The 18,641-nt window shown below is 41.4% G+C and overlaps 1 protein-coding gene across 1 annotated transcript in view; it reads left to right on the forward strand.

The window, feature by feature from the left end:
* Positions 1-10,927: 10,927 nt before the first annotated feature.
* Positions 10,928-18,641, forward strand: part of ZNF396 (zinc finger protein 396) — a 29,024-nt gene continuing 21,310 nt past the window's right edge. Inside the window, exons 1-2 of the mRNA XM_044243165.1 lie at positions 10,928-11,229; positions 17,148-17,189. The gene's annotated coding sequence lies outside the window, so the exon portion shown is untranslated. The remainder of the gene's footprint in view (positions 11,230-17,147; positions 17,190-18,641) is intronic.

Consider the following 18,641-nt stretch of genomic DNA (forward strand, 5'->3'; position numbering starts at 1 on the left):
TATTTTTTATATTTTTAAGTTTGAATTTAAATTCCAGTTAAAACTGGAGTTTAGTTAACTGGAATTTAAATTAATCCCCTTCATCTATTTAACCCATTCTCCACCCCCACCTTTCTCATCAGTCTATGACTGGCTTTTTTTTTTTTAATATTTTATTTATTTATTTGACAGATAGATCATAAGTAGGCAGAGAGGCGGGCAGAGAGAGGAAGAGAAGCAGGCTCCCTGCTGAGCAGAGAACCCGATGCGGGGCTCGATCCCAGAACCCTGGGACCATGACCCGAGCCAAAAGCAGAGGCTTTAACCCACTGAGCCACCCAGGTGCCCCTATGACTGGCTTTTGATTTGTGGTTTCAATTAGGTTTGCATAGAACATCTTATGCACATAGCAGTCTATATTAAGTTGATGGTTGCTCACATTTTAACACATTCTTCATTCCTCTCCCCTCCATGCTTTGGGTATTTGGTGTCAAACTTAACATCCTTTTGTGAATCCCCTGAGTTTTATAGAAATACTTAATCTTACTTCTTTTCTGCTTTTTACTTTTCTTACCCCTACTTATGGTCTTTCCTTTCTGCTCAGCATCCCCTTTAATGTTTCCTGTAGGGATGGTTTTAGCAGTCATGATTTCCTTTAACTTTTGTTTGGGTAACCTTTTATCTCTCCTATACTGAATGTGATCCTTGCTGGATATAGTATTCTGGGTTGCAGGGTTTTTGTTTTCTTTTAGGATTTTAAACATATGCCATTTTCATCTGGTCTGCAAAGTTTCTGTTGAAACATAAGCTGAGGGTTTGGGGTTTCCCTTGCATGTAACTGATTTCTCTTGCTGCTTTTAAAATTCTCTATCACTGTTTTTTGCCATTTAAATTACTATGTGTCTGGACCATACTACTATGGTCTGGACCTCCTTGGGTTGATTTTGGTGTGGCTCTTTGGGCCTCTTGCATCTCGATTTCTGCTGCCTTCTACAGATTCAGGAAGTTGTCAGCTACTATTTCTTCAAATAATTTTTCTGCCCCCTTTCCCTCTTTTCTCCTGGGATACTTGCAATGCAAATATTATGCTCAATGGTGTCACTGAGTTTCCTTAACTCTCATTTTTAAAATTATTATTATTATTATATCTTCCATTCAGCTTGATTGCTTTCCATTACTGTGTCCTCTATGTCGCTGATTTTTTTTTCTTTTGCTTCCTCTACTCTATTTATTCTGTCTACTGTATTTTTAATTTCAGGTATAGAGTTCTTTATCTCTGATTGGTTCTTTTTTATGTTTTCTATCTCTTTGTTAAGAGTCTCACTGAGGTTCTCCACTCTTCTCTCAAGTTCCGTGAGTATCTTTATGACTGTTACTTTAAATTCTCCATCAGGCATATTGCTTACCTTCGTTTCGTGCAGGTCTCTTACTATGATATTTTTAGATCTCTTGCTGTGATTTTTGTCCTGTTCTTTCATTTGGGACATATTCCTCCTTTTCTTCATTTTGTCTAACTCTTTGTGTCTGTTTCTATGTGTTAGGAGTGTCAGCTATTTCTCCTGCTCTTGAAAATAGTGGTGTCATGAAGATGAGATCCTGTAGTTCTCTGTAGTGCAATGTTCCTTGTTCTCAGAAACTTGTCACTTCAGAAGTGTTTCCTATGTGTTGTGTGCACCCTGCTATTGTGGCTGAGCTGCAACTGCCTTCAGTCTGCAATGGCTCTCTTTGCCTATTGTGGGCAAGCTTGGTCCATGTGTTGTTAAGGGGCCAGTCTGGGACTGACCTGAGCTTGAGTTAGGTCAGAACAGGCATTTATCAGGATGCAGTAGTACAGAATCACAGGGTATTTTCCCTATGTTGCTCCCTGAGAAGCTTTCATTAGTGAATGGGGCCTAGAGTCAGACCAAATGTGTGCCCCCAGCCTACAGATGGCAATACAGTCAGACTGGTCTGTAGTGATCCTCCCCTCTCCCCAGGGAAGAATCCCTTTGGAGTGGTGCTGGCCCTTGTCGGGAATGCTTGTACACTGCTGGCTTGTGGCATCGCTTTGGATGGGGGTCAGCAGGAGAATGCAGAGGCAGGGCACCCAATGGCAGCAAGGTCCACACAGGTTCACTGTCCCAGGTAGATACACAGAAGTATGTGGAGGCTGGGGCTGCAGTATTAGCAAGGTTTAGGTGGATATGCTATGGGAGGGGACCTGGAGCCAGGCCTAGCTGCTGGGGGGTGGGGTGTGTCCACCAGAGAACAAGGGAGCACTGTTAGCATATTAGGTAGCCATGTTGGTGCAACACTGGTTCCCACTGGTGTCCCTATGTCTAGGCTAGGGGATAGGGGGAGGGAAATGGCACCTGCCAGCTCATTTGTTCTTGCAAAAGTATCCCAAAAATCCCTTCCCTTCCAGCATACACCCTGAGATTAGTAAACAACTCTCCCTCCCGTATATGCCAGGCATTTTTCAAACAGCAGCTTTTATGCTATATTTCCATTGAGCTTTTTTGTGCCATTTCTTTAAGGGTGAGGACTCAGTTTTCTCTCAGCACCTGCCCCCCACTGCTCTCCCAGGGCTGATTTTTAAAGTTCCAAGTGTTAAGCCCTGCTGATTGTAAGAACTCATGAAATTACACCCTTCTGGTTTTCAAAGCCAAATGTTACGTGGATTCATCTTGCCCATGTGTGCTCCCTGGTGTGAGAGTCTGTTTCTCTCCCCTCTCCATACCTGCAGTATCCCTCCCCCCACCACCCATGGACAGCAGTTGTCCAGTTAGCTCCCAAAGCATCCCTGCACTTCCTACCCTGTTCACTGTGACTTCTTCTTTATATTTAACTGTGGAGAATCTGTTCTGCTGGTCTTCAGGTCATTTTCTGGGTTATTTACACTGATGCAGGGTGTTACGGCGTAGTTGTATCCATGGGATGAGGTGAACATGGGATGAGGTGAACTCATCCCTCATGGTGAACTCAAGAGGTGAACTCATCCCTCATGAGGGGGAGTAGGGTCTTCCTACTTCACCATCTTCCCTAGAAGTTCCCCAGATTTCTGTTGTTTTAAGTCACTACATTTGAGGTTAATTTGTTATGCAGCAATACCAAACATAGACCTAAATGTAAAACCTGAAGTGACAGAACTTGTGTGAAAAATTCTTTATAAATGAGTAAGGCAAAGATTTCCTATACAACACTTCTTATATACAATTTCTTTATATACAACAATGACCTATAACAATTTGACAAATTAGACTTCTTCAACAAAACTTCTGCTTTCGGGGCGCCTGGGTGGCTCAGTGGGTTGGGCTGCTGCCTTCGACTCGGGTCGTGATCTCGGGGTCCTGGGATCGAGTCCCGCGTCGGGCTCTCTGCTCGGCAGGGAGCCTGCTTCCTCCTCTCTCTCTCTGCCTGCCTCTCTGCCTGCTTGTGATCTCTCTCTGTCAAATAAATAAATAAAATCTTTAAAAAAAAAAAAACTTCTGCTTTCAAAAAACTCTATGATGAGAATGAAAAGACAAGCAAGAGACTGAGAGAAAATATCCACAAATTACATATCTAATAAAGGAGTACTACATGGAACATATAAAGAACTCTCAAAGCACTATAAGAAAATACAACCCATTTTTTAAAAACAGGCAAAGGATTTGAATACAGCTCACTGAAGAAGATGTATGGAAAACAGATAAGCAGATAAAAAGATGCCCAATACCTTTGGCAAATTAACAAGGGAAATGCAAATTAAAGCCACAAGATACATCTACACACCTATCAGAATGGCTAAAATTATGAAGAGTGACCATGCCAACTGTTGGAAAAGATGCAAAGGAACTAGAACTCTTATATACTGCTCATGGGAATTTAAAAAGATACAAACACTTAGAAACACAGCTTGGTAGCTTCTTAAAAAGTTAAACATACATCTACCATATGACCCAACCATTTCACTTCTAAATATTTACTCAAGGGTAAAGAAAATATATATGCTTGCAAAAACTTTTACACAAATGGTCATAGCAGTTTTATCTGTAATAGCTCCAAACTGGAAACATCCCAAATGTCTACCAAGTGTGAATGGATAAACAAATTTGTGGTATATCCATACAGTAGGATACTACTCAGCAATAAAATGGAACAAACTACTGATTCATGTTACAATATGGATAAATCTGAAAACTTTTATACTGAGTGAAAAAAGCCAGACAATGTGTGATTCCATATATTAAAAACTTCAGAAAATGCAAAGGACTCTTTCGACCTATAATGAGTGAAAACAATCACTGGTTGCATCATGTGAGGCATGGGGAGGAATAGAAGAAAAGGATTACAAAGGGGCACAAGTAATTTGAGGTGGGTGAATTTGTTCACTATCACTATCTTGATATTGGTGATGGTTTCATGGCCTCATTCGAATGTCAAAGCCTGTCTATCTGCACATTTCAAATATGTGCAGGACTTTGTATGATGGTTTTATAAAGCTGTTTTAAAAAATGCTGTTAAACATGATGGGGCACCTGGATGGCTCGGTCAGTGGAGCATGTGACTCTTGATCTCAGGGTTGTGAGTTCAAGGCCCATGCTGGGTAGAGGGATTACTTAAAAATAAAGCCTTAATAAAAAAGCTGTGGAAAGAAAAAGCTGATAAACATTGGGGAAAAAAAACATATAATTTACATAAATAGATATGTATATAATAACAATGCTTTAAGAATTTGGTTCTTCCAAAACTAAACTATAAATTAAATGCAATCCCTATTAAAATTCACCAAGAGTTTTGAAAAAATTTATAAATTTATTCTAAAAGTTAACAGAATAAGGCTTCTCAAATAGTCAATTTGATCATGAAAAGCAAAGAAAGACAAATTGTCCTACCAATTAAATATGAAGATATATTATAAACTGTAAGGTTTTAAAACAGTGGAAAATCACATGGGAACAGGCAAATGGACCATTGTACAGAACAAAGGGTTGACAAACAGATCTAGGTATTACTGGACCTGGTACATAATCTTTTTGCTTCCACACTCTGCCGGAAATAGAAAGCATCATAATGAATGAGTTGGGAAAACTGATTCATTATGTGTAGAAAAAAAAAGCAAGGTCTTCATACCACTTACAAATAAGAGCCTTTGTTGGATTAAAGAACTAAATATTAAAGGGAAAACTTAAAGGTAATAGCAGAAAATTCCAGGGATTATATTTATGATACCGAAGTTTATAGAGAATTCTTCCCCCAAAAAGCCAAACCATAAAACAAAAGGATATATGGATTTAAACACATCAAAATTAAGAACTTCTATTTAACAAAGGTCTCAACAGACTAAATTTTTTCAACAGCTGACAAATCAGGAGAAGATATCTGCAATGCCAAAAACTGGCAAGGTATTAATACCTAGATCCCACGTTGTCCAATGTAGTAGTCAGTAGTCACATTTGGCTAGTTACATTTAAATTATAATTAATTAAAATTAAATAAAATTTAAAATCCAGCTTCCTTGGTTGCGCTAGTCACACTTCAAGTACTCAACAGCTGCTCATGGCTAGTGCCTACCATATTAGGAGGGCACAAATAGAACACAATTCCAGGGGCACCAGCCAGTGTGGCCCAGTCATTAAGCATTTGACTTCAGCTCAGGTCATGATTTCAGGGCCCTGGTTCAAGCCCCACATAAGGCTACCAACACAGCAGGGAGTCTGCTCCCTCTCTCCCTTTCCTTCTGTCCCTCTCCCGGCACACACACATTCTCTCTCATGTAAATAAATATTTTTTTTTTAAAAAAAGAACACATTTCCATCATCCCATAAAGTTCTACTGGACAGTGCTGCTCTAAAATATATATATGGAAATCTTGCAGAACACAAAAAAGATAGGATTTTTTAAAAATTTAAAAAATTTTTAAAAAACATTAGATTTCACCTAATTAGAAAATTGGCAAAAGATATGAATAAGGCAAACCCAAGTGGCTAAAAAGTATGTGAAGAAATTTTCAACCTCGGTAACGAAAGAATGAAGCATCACTTTATACTCATTTGATGGGCTAAAATCTGCAAGTTGGATAATATCAAACATTTGCAAACTTGAAGTGGAACTTTCATACTTTGACGGTGAGAGGAAAGACTTGTGTAACTATTCTCAACAGCAAGCTGTTACTATCTAATGCAATTTTATGTGTACATACATCCATGACCCTGGAAGCCCCTTGTATCTACCCTGATTGTAAAGTTCTACATTGCACACAGCATTTAGAAGCAGAGCACTATACCAAATGTATAGTGGAAATTTTAAATCAGCAAAAGGGCTGTAAATTAAAGTTGAGGAATTTTTTTCCCCTCCAGCTTTCTTGAGGTCAACTGACACTTAATACTGTGTAAGTTTAAGGTGTACAAAGTGTCAATTTGATACATTTACATATCACAAAATGATTACCACCATAAGTATTGGCTACCACCTTCATCCATCATATAGCTAGGATTTTTTGTGTGTGAATACACTGAAGATCCACTCTTCTAGCAACACTCAAGTATATGATGCAGTATTATAGCTATAATCACCACACAGTTTATTAGGGTCCCAAATTTGTTAATCTTATAACTGGAAGTTTGTACCTTTTAACCAGTATCTCCCCACTTCCTCCACCCTCCAATCATCCCTGGTAACTAAACACTCTACTCTGTTTCTCTGAGTTTGACATTTTTAGATTCTACATACGTGATATCATACAGAACTTGTCTTTCACTGATTTATTTCACTTAGCAGAACGTTCTCAAGATTGATCTAAGTTGTCACAAATGGCAGAATTTCCTTCTTTCTCATAGCTGCATAACATTCCATTGTGTGTGTATCTGTATATATTCCTACACTTACACCTATCACTTCTTTGTCCACTCATGTGGTGAAGGACACTCAGGTTGCTTCCATATCTTGGCTATTGTGAATAGCGTTGCAATGAACATGGGAGTGCAGATATCTCTACAAGATCTTGATTTTCATTCCTTTGGATATGTACCCAGAAGTAGGATTGCTGGGTCATATGGTATCATAACAGAGTCAGACTCTGGAGGAGAGGGACAGATGGGAATGGCACTCAGAGGTGAGGAAAACACAATTACAGCAAAATGTTGACTGATTAAGATAGTATGGGGATATAAGGATTATTTCTGCCCTGGTGGAGACAGAAAGGCAAAGGTTAGGACCGAAAGTCCTAACTCTTAGGACTTAGAAAGCTCTTAGCTCTTAGAAAGAGAGATAGTAATTCAAAAGGTCAGCCATATGGAAACAACTTTGAAGGGGAACTTCTGTATTTTCCCTTCACTTACTAATTACTGTCTAACTCTAGCCCCAGAGGAACAAGTCAAAGAGGAAATAAGATTCTTTGCAATTGGATTCTTTAAAAGTGGTAATCTGTAATACTTCCTCTCAAGGGAATCAAAGTATAGTGCAGGTTGAAGCCGGTACTTATCTAAATTTAATTTCACTCATAGTAAAGTACCAAGAGACAGTATGATTTATACATATTGGGTAGGAGGAGGAAAATGTGAGAAAGACTTTTAGTAGTAGTATCCTACCAGGAAATAAGGATGCCACAAACAAAAACAGCTTCAGTATTTCCTATCACTTGTAGAATGAGATCATTCACCATCCTGCTCCTACTGACCCTTCCAGACTCCATTTCCATCCCGCCCCTAGTAATGGGAGCTCAGCTTCACCCACAGAGACTGACTCACTATTCTACCAGTAGTCCTTGAGATTTCCTAACCACCTGCCTGGAAAACATCCCTTGCTCATGACTCATTAGTGGCCTGTACAATCTTCACCCATCTCTTGTAATTCTTTCTTATCCTAAGTTAATGTCCCACTTACTAACTATTAAAGTACTTGCGGTCTACACCATCTGCTGACTGATATTTTCTTTTAAGCATTTTGAAGATATCAGTCTATTGTCTTCCAGATTCCATTGTTTCTCCTTGGAAGTCAGTTATAAATTTATGGCTTAATACCTTTGATCCATTTTTTAGAATTCTCAACTACTAACTCTTCAAATACTGCTTCTGTCCCACTCATCTTATCCTCTCCTTATAGGATTCTTTTCTGTAACTTCTTTGTCTCTTATCTTTAATTCTGCAGTTTTTGTCTTTTCATCTCTCAATACTATATTCTGGATATTGTCTTCTAACCCATCAAAAAGTTATTTTCTCTTCATCTATCTATTCTGCTATTAAACCCTTATCAGAGTTACTAATATCAATTGTTTTACATACAGTTCTAGAATTTCCCTTTCGTTTCTTTTTAATAGTTTATATTTATCTATCAAAATACTGTCACATTTTATCTCTCAGTGAATGCAGCAAGCACAATTATTTCATTTTATTTATTTATTTAAAAGATTATTTATTTATTTATTTATTTATTTGTCAGAGAGAGAGCGCGAGCGAGAGCGAGCACAGGCAGACAGAGAGGCAGGCAGAGTCAGAGGGAGAAGCAGGCTCCCCGTGGAGCAAGGAGCCCGATATGGGACTCGATCCCAGGACGCTAGGATCATGACCTGAGCCGAAGGCAGCTGCTTAACCAACTGAGCCACCCAGGCATCCCATAGCACAATTATTTTAAAGTCTGAGTTTTATAACTGCATTCTCTAGATCTCCCATGGGTCTCTGGTTTCTGCTGATTGTCATTTACATTGTTTTTTTTCCTTTGCGTGCCTGGTCAGGTTTTGTCCCCCAGGTAAAATCCACACAACATCCAAATAGCCATTTAATGGCAATTCTGTGCCACTCAATACCTTCACAATGTTGTGTTAACACTACTTCTATTGAGTTCCTAAATATTTTCATCACCCCAAAAGAAAACCTTCTACCCGCTAAGCAGTCACTTCCTATTTTCCCTCCTTCCACTCCTGGAAACTACCAATTTGCTTTCTACCTCTATTTATGTCTTTATATTAAGTGGGTTTCATGTAGGCAGCACATAGCTGGGTATTACTTTGCTTGGGTACACTTCCCTGTACTGTCACTTGAAAACTCTCAAATAAGCCGGGACACTCATTTGTTTCCTTGATCTCAGGGATCACTGTCTTTGTTGCCTGAGGTCCAGTCTCTTCAAAACCATTGTTTCATATATTTTGTTCATTTTTCTTTCTTTGGTTGTTTCAAGTAGAAGGGCAAATGCAGTCTCTTGCTACTCTACTTTGGCAAGGAGCAGAATTCTGCCCTTTTATTTTATTGAAGATTTTACTTATTTATTTGAGAGAGAGAGAGTACAGCAGAGGGAGTGGTAGAAGAAACAGACTCCCTGCTGAGCAGGAAGCCAGATGCTGGGTCTCAATCCCTGAACCCTGGGACCTGAGCCCAAGGCAGATGCTTAAAATGACTGAGCCACCCAGGTGCCCTGAATTCTGCTCTTTTAAAAGACAATTTATGTCTTTAGTTTATCAGTTTAACTCATCCTGTTCAATTTAAACTTTGATAAATTCAATTTTAATTTTAGTTTTTTTGAGGTATGATGTCATTTGATCATGTTTTTACCAAGACATTCACCATTCTGAAATCATTCTGTTAACTTACATTGTAAAAAAATATGGCCATTTCTCCCAAGTTAACCTCCTTTGCCTATAACCAACAAGTGCCAGACTCCACACTTTCTTTTTCCCTGGGAGCCGGTGCAAACTGCATGTGTTTATGACTAGGTGTCTCCAATCATCAGACTAGAGCTCTCTATCCTAAAACTGGGGTCATTCCCCTAGAATATCCATAGAACACTTGGCCTCTAGGCAAGCCTCTTCAGAGCTGTGGGGTGGGGAGGGGGTTTGGTTTTGTCTTAAAATCCAACATACCTTTTAGGTGTTGGTAGATTTTTAGAACAAATTTTCAATTACATGAAGATTTTCTGAGTTATTTTCTCTTTTCTCGTTCTTCAATAATCTATTTATTTATTTTTGTCAACCACCTGTGGTGCTTCCAAATAATCCAGCTCTGTGCACTGCATCCCCAGCCCAGTCTGTCCTAGAATGGAACTTTGGCTAAGAACCACTGGCCCTGGGATATACATGTGATCAGGTGCCATCACAGTCTTATCAGAGGTGTCAACGCTCGTCATGTCGTCCCTACCTATGACTGACTACATACCACCTTGGACTTAACATGTTAGAACCAAGGACTGTTTAAACATAAAGTGGGCTTTTTATCGATGCTCAAACCTCACCCATCATAAAAACACCTTCCCTGCAGTTATTGCCCCATTTCTCCCCGCCCTTTCTCAGCCAGAGTTGTTGAAAGAACTGCCTGCACTTGCCTCTTCCATTTTCTCACACCTAAACTGATTGCAATCTGGCTCTATACCCCGCCCCTAGGTTTCATGAGCATCTCTCAAGGCCTCCTGCAATTGCCCTGTAGGTCTTACACTGCTTGCATGGGTAGTGTCTAATACTGCAGATTCACACCCTTCTCTTCCCCTGCTTCTCCTTTACTCCTCCACTCTCCTTCGACCCCTCCCTGTGCTCCCTCTCTGTTTTGCTGAAGCCCCTTCTCTTCTTCCAGGAAAGCCCAGAGGCTCATGTGGCTTTGAGGACCTCAACCTTGATGGAAGGATTGGGGTGAAGAATGAAGACTCTGTAGACCAGGAGTGTGTGCCAGGCCGTGGACTAGATCTTCAGCAGATTTCTGGGGAACAGAGTGAAGCCAGCTGGAGGACAGTGTGATGCTAATGACATGGCAGCTGCTCTCAGGTGTGGCACCGAAACACTGACAAGTCAGGATCCCTGTGGATCCAGAACAAGGCATTCCCACGGAAAAAATGATAACATCTGATATTTCATGCAAACTCAGAGCAGTATATCAACCTAGAATACTGAGTAAGGCTTCATTGTCTCAAAGTGCTAAGAGAAGTATGATTTATATGTTGAAACTCCCCTCCCTGGGGGGAAAGAGCCATTCAGATGTGTTGTTCCAGTTCACTTTATACACGTATTCGTAGTACAGAGAAATGACAGAGGACACTACCCTTCCATAGCTGCTGTTTCAAACACCGGGACCTATTAAACATGATTGTGTCTAATTACCAGCCTCAGCCATCCATCAGCCATGAACAGCCACTTGGCGAGCACTAATGAGGCACCTTGCTAGCCTTTGCATCAGACAAGTAATTCTCTACCGCAAATGAAAGAGTAAAGGCAGAAGAGCTGAAGGAAAGCACAGGCCATCCAGCCTCACTCCCACTGCAGCATGTCCGGTCCTAAGGGCCCTTGGAGGGTGTCAGTGATGGTGAGAGCAGGTAAGGTCCGTTTGTCCTAGATTGAGACTGCATAATGGTCCAGACCCTGGTCAGTTCAGGGTGTGTGTTGTGTGCATGTATGTGTGTAGGGGGGGGTGGGGTAAAAGGTATAAAGCTTAATAATTGAATATTATACCACAGCATTCCAGTCACTGCAACCATCCAGATCAATTTCCCATCTGTTTGTCCTCCCTTGAAGTGGAGCTCCCTAAAAGTTCATGCCCAGAAGACTTTATCACATGTGACTCTATTTCCAGCTGATTTCTGTTTCTTTTTTTTTTTTAAAGATTTTATTTACTTATTTGACAGAGACACACAGAGAGAGAGGGGACAGAAGCAGGGGGAGTGGGAGAGGGAGAACCAGGCTTCCTGCCAAGCAGGTAGCCCGATGCAGGGCTCAATCCCAGGAGGCTGGGATCATGACCTGAGCCAAAGGCAGAGGCTTAAGGACTGAGCCACCCAGGCGCCCCAACTTCTGGCTGATTTCTACTCACCTCCTCATGCAGCAACTTTAACACCTGACTGACTGAACCAGTCCTCTCCACCAGTCCTCTCTCTGCTGTCAGTTCCATGCCATGGATGAGCCACTGCACTCTGGCTTCTCAGTCCTTCCCATCCTTCCCATCCTCTCCCTCTCCCCCCATAACAGCTCAGCTACCGTGATGCCCACACTCTAAGGGATGCCCAGATCCCTGTTCTCACAAGTGAATGCACCACCTTCAGAAGGCTGCTTCAAAGACTGCTGTTCTGACCCCGCCATTTCCTGTGCTTCCCACTCTACGGAATCCCAGTTCCGATACTTGGACCCATAGGGCCTGGTGTGCAGGGCCAGTGTTTCATTATCTCTCTCATCTAGCTTAGATGGTGGTCCAGCACATCAGCCCTTGTCTTCTGATATCCTTAACTACCCTGCAGCTCTCTTCTACCCCAGCAACAGTTAACCAGAACCATTCAGCCATCAGACCTGAGCAGCAAGGTACCAGAGACAGGGATGCCATAGCCAGGAAGGTTCTTTCACAAATCTCAAATGACTACTAGCCCTGCCAGCGAGGTTCCCCCCACACCTTAGACAAATTCACAACTCCTACTCTGAACAGTCTATTTCCCACCTTCCCCTTTCTGTCTACTCCCCTATCCCATCTCAAGCTTTGCTGAGACCCACTGTTTCCAGGGGGAAATGAAAGCCCTCTGCTCCTAGGAGTAGGGCCAGAACACTCTTGGGCTGGATCCTGCACCAGAATAAAGGCCAGAGCCACTGCCACTCCTTATGGCCACCCCATGGACTCCTAACTCTGGCACAGAACACAAGGTTGGCCTTTCTGTGGAGCAAACAAGCTTCATGGGGGTGGGGATCGGAGAGTATCACTCTTTTCCCCTATGACGGGGCTAGTTCTTCCCTGCCCTGTGCAGAAACTAAGATTTTTTGGTTCCTTATGAGTAACAAAGGTCCTCTAGTCACTGTAAATCCAGTAATTCAAGTGTGGTGTCCGTAATAATAATAATAATAATAATAATAATAAACTTTTAAAAATCAGTTTCAGGGGTAGAATTCAGTGATTTATCAGTTGCATATAACACCAAGTGCTCATTACATTAAATGCCCTCCTTAATGCCCATCACCCAATTACCCCATTCTCCAGCAACCCTATTTGTTTCCGAGAGTTAAGAGTATCTTATGGTTTGCCTCCCTCTCTGTTTTCATATTATTTTATTTTTCTTTCCCTTCATCTATGTTCATGTTTTGTTTCTTAAATCCCACATATGAGTGAAATCATATATTTGTCTTTGACTTATTTCACTTAGTATAATACCCTCTAGTTCTATCCACATGGTTGCAAATAATAATAATTAACTTTAAACTTCATGCTTGGGCTGGGTTGTTCCTCCTCTGCCATGACACTGGCAGGGGGCAAAGTCCTAATAAATTTCTCTTTTCTCTCCAACCTGTTTCATGATGTTCACTCCACCCTTTGCCATGGTTTCTGACCCCACCCAGGGTGGAGGTGAAAGTGGGGCAGGACAGTTCTCACACGATTTGGAATTCTATGATGATCTGGCATCAGCCCTCCCCAGGAAGTGAGTGCTTTCCTTCCTGAGGTAATTTTGTGAGGTTTTCAGAGATTCCATGGAGTGTGTGGATCTTTTTCTAGCCAGTCACTCAAGACCCCTTCCTCAACCTTTATGTGTCTGATCGAGCCTCAGACCTTACTCTGCTGAGGGGTTCTACTCATCAGTCAGCCTTCTAGGTTGGGATATAAAAGAGCTTTCTCACTGGAGTGGCCCAAGTCTGGTTCTTGGGAAATACTCACATATTCCCTCTGCCCCTACCAACTGTGGCAGCACAGGCCCCTCCCACACAGCCCCTCTGGGTCCTCCCTCTACTACACTGGCTAGGACCAGCACCACCAGCAGCTCTTTCCGAAATCCCTTCTCATATCCAGCCTTTTTTCAGTCTTTTAAACTCTTCTTTAGGTCAGAGATAGGAAGTTAGCTGGGATCACAGAATCAGTCTTTGGAAACCTCCCTTGTAAGTAGTCTTGACTATACCTGGGAAAGCAGCATCTATCATTCAGTCCAAACTGGGCCAATTCAGGCTCCATTTTCAAACCCTGCCATGCTAGACTACACGTGCAATGAACAACGGGTTGACTCATGGCTGCTGTTGTTCTAAAGCTGAAAAGCAGGAAAAAGCCGAAAAGCAGAAATGTCCTACGGGGTGCTGGGCAACCTGATCAGTTCAACACATCAGTGAGGATTCAGCCCTCCCTCAGGCCCGTTGAAGCTGCCCTGTTGCAGGCTGTATGAGATTTCGCTCCAGAATAGAAATAAAAACATTTGTATACAACAGGTGGTTTGTCATGGCAACCAATATGGCATCTTTGGGCACATTTTCATACCTAGAAACTCAAATGTGAGCAGAGGTGGCAGTTACTCCTCTGGTTTGGTCTGTGTGCCCATTGGTCTGGGGATGACTACTCAGATGGTGAAGCCACTGCACCCAGAACTGAAAAACTCACTCTTTCAAGCAGAGAGGAATTCAGTGCAAAGAGCTCTTTATATAGGTGTTTGAAGGACTGGGGTGAGATGGAAGTTGCCAGAGAAGGAAAGGAGAGATGAGAGAAGCTATAAGGACTGAGTTATAAGCCATGGCCAGCACATATGGCAAATTATATTTGACAAAGTCAGAAGACGGAGCCTGAAGGAACCTCTTAGAGATAATTCAGGCTTCCCTTGGCAATCTCACTTGAGTTTTACAGATGAAGAAATAATAATAATAATAACTACATTTTTAAAGTATAGACACTTAGTAAATACTACTTCATTTCTTACCTCATTTATTTTTCGAGATTCCTAGGAGGTAATTACTACCACTACCTTCATTTTACAGACGAGGAAACTGAAACTCCAAGAGGTAAGTTCACTTGCCCTAGATGCCCTGGCCAGGAAGGGAAGCAAAAGGAGGACAGCCTATGCATTAGGACCCCTGATTTGGTTTGATTTCCATGACACCATTATATGGCACAAGGGAAAAGCTCAATTAAAGATCCTCTCCCAGTAACATTTGAAAGATAGCACATACCTTTCTACTTCTCAAGTTCAGTCTAAAGCAGAGCTGCGGCTTTGAGAATACTTGTATTCAATTGAAATGCCAAGAGTAGAGCTTGAAGAAGCCATAAAAGGAAAAATGGAAGTATGGAAACACTGGCAGCTATATTCATGAGAACCCTGTGGTTCTGGGGAGTCCGTCTGTTTCTGGGCCTTCAGAGAGGTTAGCTGACTGGGTGACAGATGTGACACCATGGGGAAAGAAGGATGACAATGCTGGTGGTGGAAGAGGAGAAGAGGCATAGAGACCAGGGAAGCTCAAGAAAGGAAACAGGCTAAAAGAGGAGAACAGTTGGTCAGAGAAGCTTAGAGGTCCTGCATAAGAAGGTAGCCAAGGCTTCATAGGTGAGAGTAAACCTTCAGATAAGTGGGGAGAGTCCTGAAGGAAAACACCAGTCTCTAAGAGGAAAGAGCCCTGGACAAGGAAACAGTCTCTGTGAGGAGAGGGTGAAGTACACCAGAAGACAGCCATGGGGGTGTGGTGGGCAGAGCAATGTGGGTGTGTGCAGAGGTCAGGGAGCCTGAAGTGAACATAGAACACAGCAGCTGCAAGAAGCAAAGAAAGGAGAACAGACCTGGCTCTGCCCAGTGTTTGCAGGCAGAGTCTTGGTGGTGAAACCTTTCCTCCCCACCCCCAAGTCTTCTAGAGTACAATCCCCTGCATTCCCAGGGCCATCCTGGGCCCTCAGGGTTCTCACAGCTGATATCTCCATGTGCAGGCTATCCCATCCCCACTGCCTCACCCAAATGCATCACTGACATTTCTCCCAGCTGTGCCCCCCACCACCACCATTCCAGCCTCTCCAGAGGAACACCCCCAACTCATGATCTGCAGGACTCCTTGGGCCCGTAGCGTGCCCTCCAAATATATTGCTCTTTTCCCCTCTGGGATCCCATTAGATTCTGGGTGCCTTGAATCACTCCTTCTTTGTCTGGACATCTCTTTAGTAGTGCCCTGAACTCAAAGATGGTTGTTTAGATGTTAACAATAGCAGTTTGTCGGGGCAGCTGGGTGGCTCAGTGGGTTAAGCCTCTGCCTTGGGCTCAGGTCATGATCTCAGGGTCCTGGGATCGAGCCCCACATCAGGCTCTCTGCTAAGCAGGGAGCATGCTTCCCCGTCTCTCTCCACCTGCCTCTCTGCCTACTTATGATCTCTTTCTCTGTGTGTCAAATAAATAAATAAAATCTTTAAAACAATTGCAGTTTGTCAACAACACCAAAATGGAAGTACATGGTTGGCTGGTAACAGCCAAAGGCCAGCAGTGAAACAATGGAATTGAAAATCTTATTCATCTTGTGCCCTCTTGTGGAAAAGAGGGCAAAGAACACTATGTTACCGCTTGGGAAGCTAGGGATTTACTTCTTTCCCTCCTATCACATCCTTCTTCTCTAAATGTAGTTATTATAAGACAGTGTTAATGAATAAAAATAAGTTTAAATATAAATGTACTATTCTATGTTTAATTTTAATGTAATATTGTTCTATATTTAAACATAACACAGTATATCTAAATACAGTTATAATATTAATGAATCATGATTACCAAATTATGATTTATGAGTTCAAAAATACTGTTCAGAGATGAATCGGGAAGTACTGTATAATTATATGTTCTTTCTGGTAACATCCTTGTTTGGTTTTGCTCCTGGAAAAACATTACATGGCTTCATTTTTTTTTATTTGCTTAGTTTTCTAGGTACTTAAAAAAATTAAAGCCCCAACTCTATACTGAAGTTATAAGGTCCTTTAATTTTTTTTTAAACAAATCTGGAAACTCCAACAATACTACTTTAAAAAGTTGTTGGAGCTCTCTTCAGTGCTGCCGCTCTGATGAGATTAATTACTTATCCTCTCCTTCTTGCACAGCACTAATCATCCTGGGATTCCACGCTTGCTTGTCTTTTCAGTCTTTTGAGGAACAGAAGTTCAGAATTTTAATAAGTCAAATTCATAATTTTTCCCTTTGTGACTGTGCTTTTAGTGTCCTATTGTTGTTTTATGGCTTTAAGATTTATTTATTTGAGAGAGAGAACGTGCGCACGCGCGCATACACACACACACACACACACACTAAGGGGCAGTGGGAGGGGCACAGACTCTCAAGCAGACTCCCCACTTAGCAAGAAGCCCGATGTGAGGCTGGATCTCACATCCCTGAGGTCATCACCTGAGCCAAAATCAAGAGTCAGAAGCACAACCAACTGAGCCTCTCAGGCTCCTATTTCTAAAATCACTCTCTATCCCAATACCTTGAAGACATTTTGCCATATTATATTCCAAAATATTTATTGTTTTGCTTTCCACATTTAGGTCCACAACTGACTTGGAAATGATTTTTGTGTATGGTGTGAGGTAAGAATAAAATTTTATTTTACTTTTTCTATATATTTAATTGGGCCACATAATTTATTAAAAAGACCATCTTTCACCTACTATTCTGCAGTGCTATTCATGTCAATCATCAAATAACTGTGTATGTGTGAATCTATTCCTGGAATCTTTAATCTCTTCTGCTGATATGTTTATTATCCTTACATTAATACACTGTTCAAGTTACTGCAGACGTTTTTTTAAAAAAAGATTTTATTTATTTATTTGACAGAGATCACAAATAGGCAGAGAGGCAGGCAGAGAGAGAGGAGGAAGCAGGCTCCCCACTGAGCAGAGAGCCTGATGCGGGGCTCGATCCCAGGACCCTGGGATCATGACCTGAGCCAAAGGCAGAGGCTTTAACCCACTGAGCCACCCAGGCACCCCTACTGCAGACTTTTTTTTTTTTATTTTTACTTATTTATTTGACACAGAGAGAGAGAGATCACAAGTAGGCAGAGAGGCAGGCAGAGGGGGTGGGGGAAGCAGGCTCCCTGTGAAGCAGAGAGCCTGATGTGGGCTTGATCCCAGGACCCTGGGATCATGACCTGAGCCTGAGCCAAAGGCAGAGGCTCAACCCACTGAGCCACCCAGGTGCCCCTTTACTGCAGACTTTTAATACATCTTGACAACTAATAGGGCAAACCCTTCCAACTCATTCTTCTCCTTTAAGTGTGTCTTGGCTCTTCTCAACTCTGCATTTCTATATAAATGTTAGTATTAGGCTTTTTTATTTTCCAGAAAAAGTACTGAAATTTTTATTGGGATTTCAATACATCTACAGATAAATCGACAGATGATTTTAGAATAAATTTTCATTTCACAGTATCAGGTCTTCTAATCCTCCTAATCATTCAATTTATTTTGGTCCTCTTTAATTTTTCTCAATAATTTTTTACTGGTTCCTGAATAATCTTCTTTATAAATTTCATTTTATAGACTCTGTTGGATTTTTAAAAATTGTGATGAAATATACATAACATAAAATTTATCATCTTAACCATTCAGTGTATAGTTCAGTAGTGTTAAGCATATTCATGTTGTGCAACCGATCTCCAAAATTCTTTCCATCTTGCAAAAACTGAAACTGTACCCATTAAACAACAACTCCCCCCTTCCCTTCCCCCAGTCCCTAGCAACCTCCATTCTATTTTCTGTCTCTATGAATTTCACTGCTCTGTTGATTCCATTCATGTAAGTGGAATTATATAGCATTTGTCTTTTTGTGACCGGCCTATTTCACTTAGCATAATATCCTCAATATTCATTCATGTTGTAGCATGTGTCAGAACTTCCTTCCTTTCTAAGGCTGAATAATATTACATTGCATGTATAATACCACATTTTTTTTATCCATTCATCTCTCAATGAACACTTGTTTGACTTTCATCTTCTGGCAATTGTAAATAATGTTGCTATGAACAAATACCTCTT

Source organism: Neovison vison, chromosome 3 (assembly GCF_020171115.1).
Source record: "Neovison vison isolate M4711 chromosome 3, ASM_NN_V1, whole genome shotgun sequence".
Taxonomy (NCBI): Eukaryota; Metazoa; Chordata; class Mammalia; order Carnivora; family Mustelidae; genus Neogale; species Neogale vison.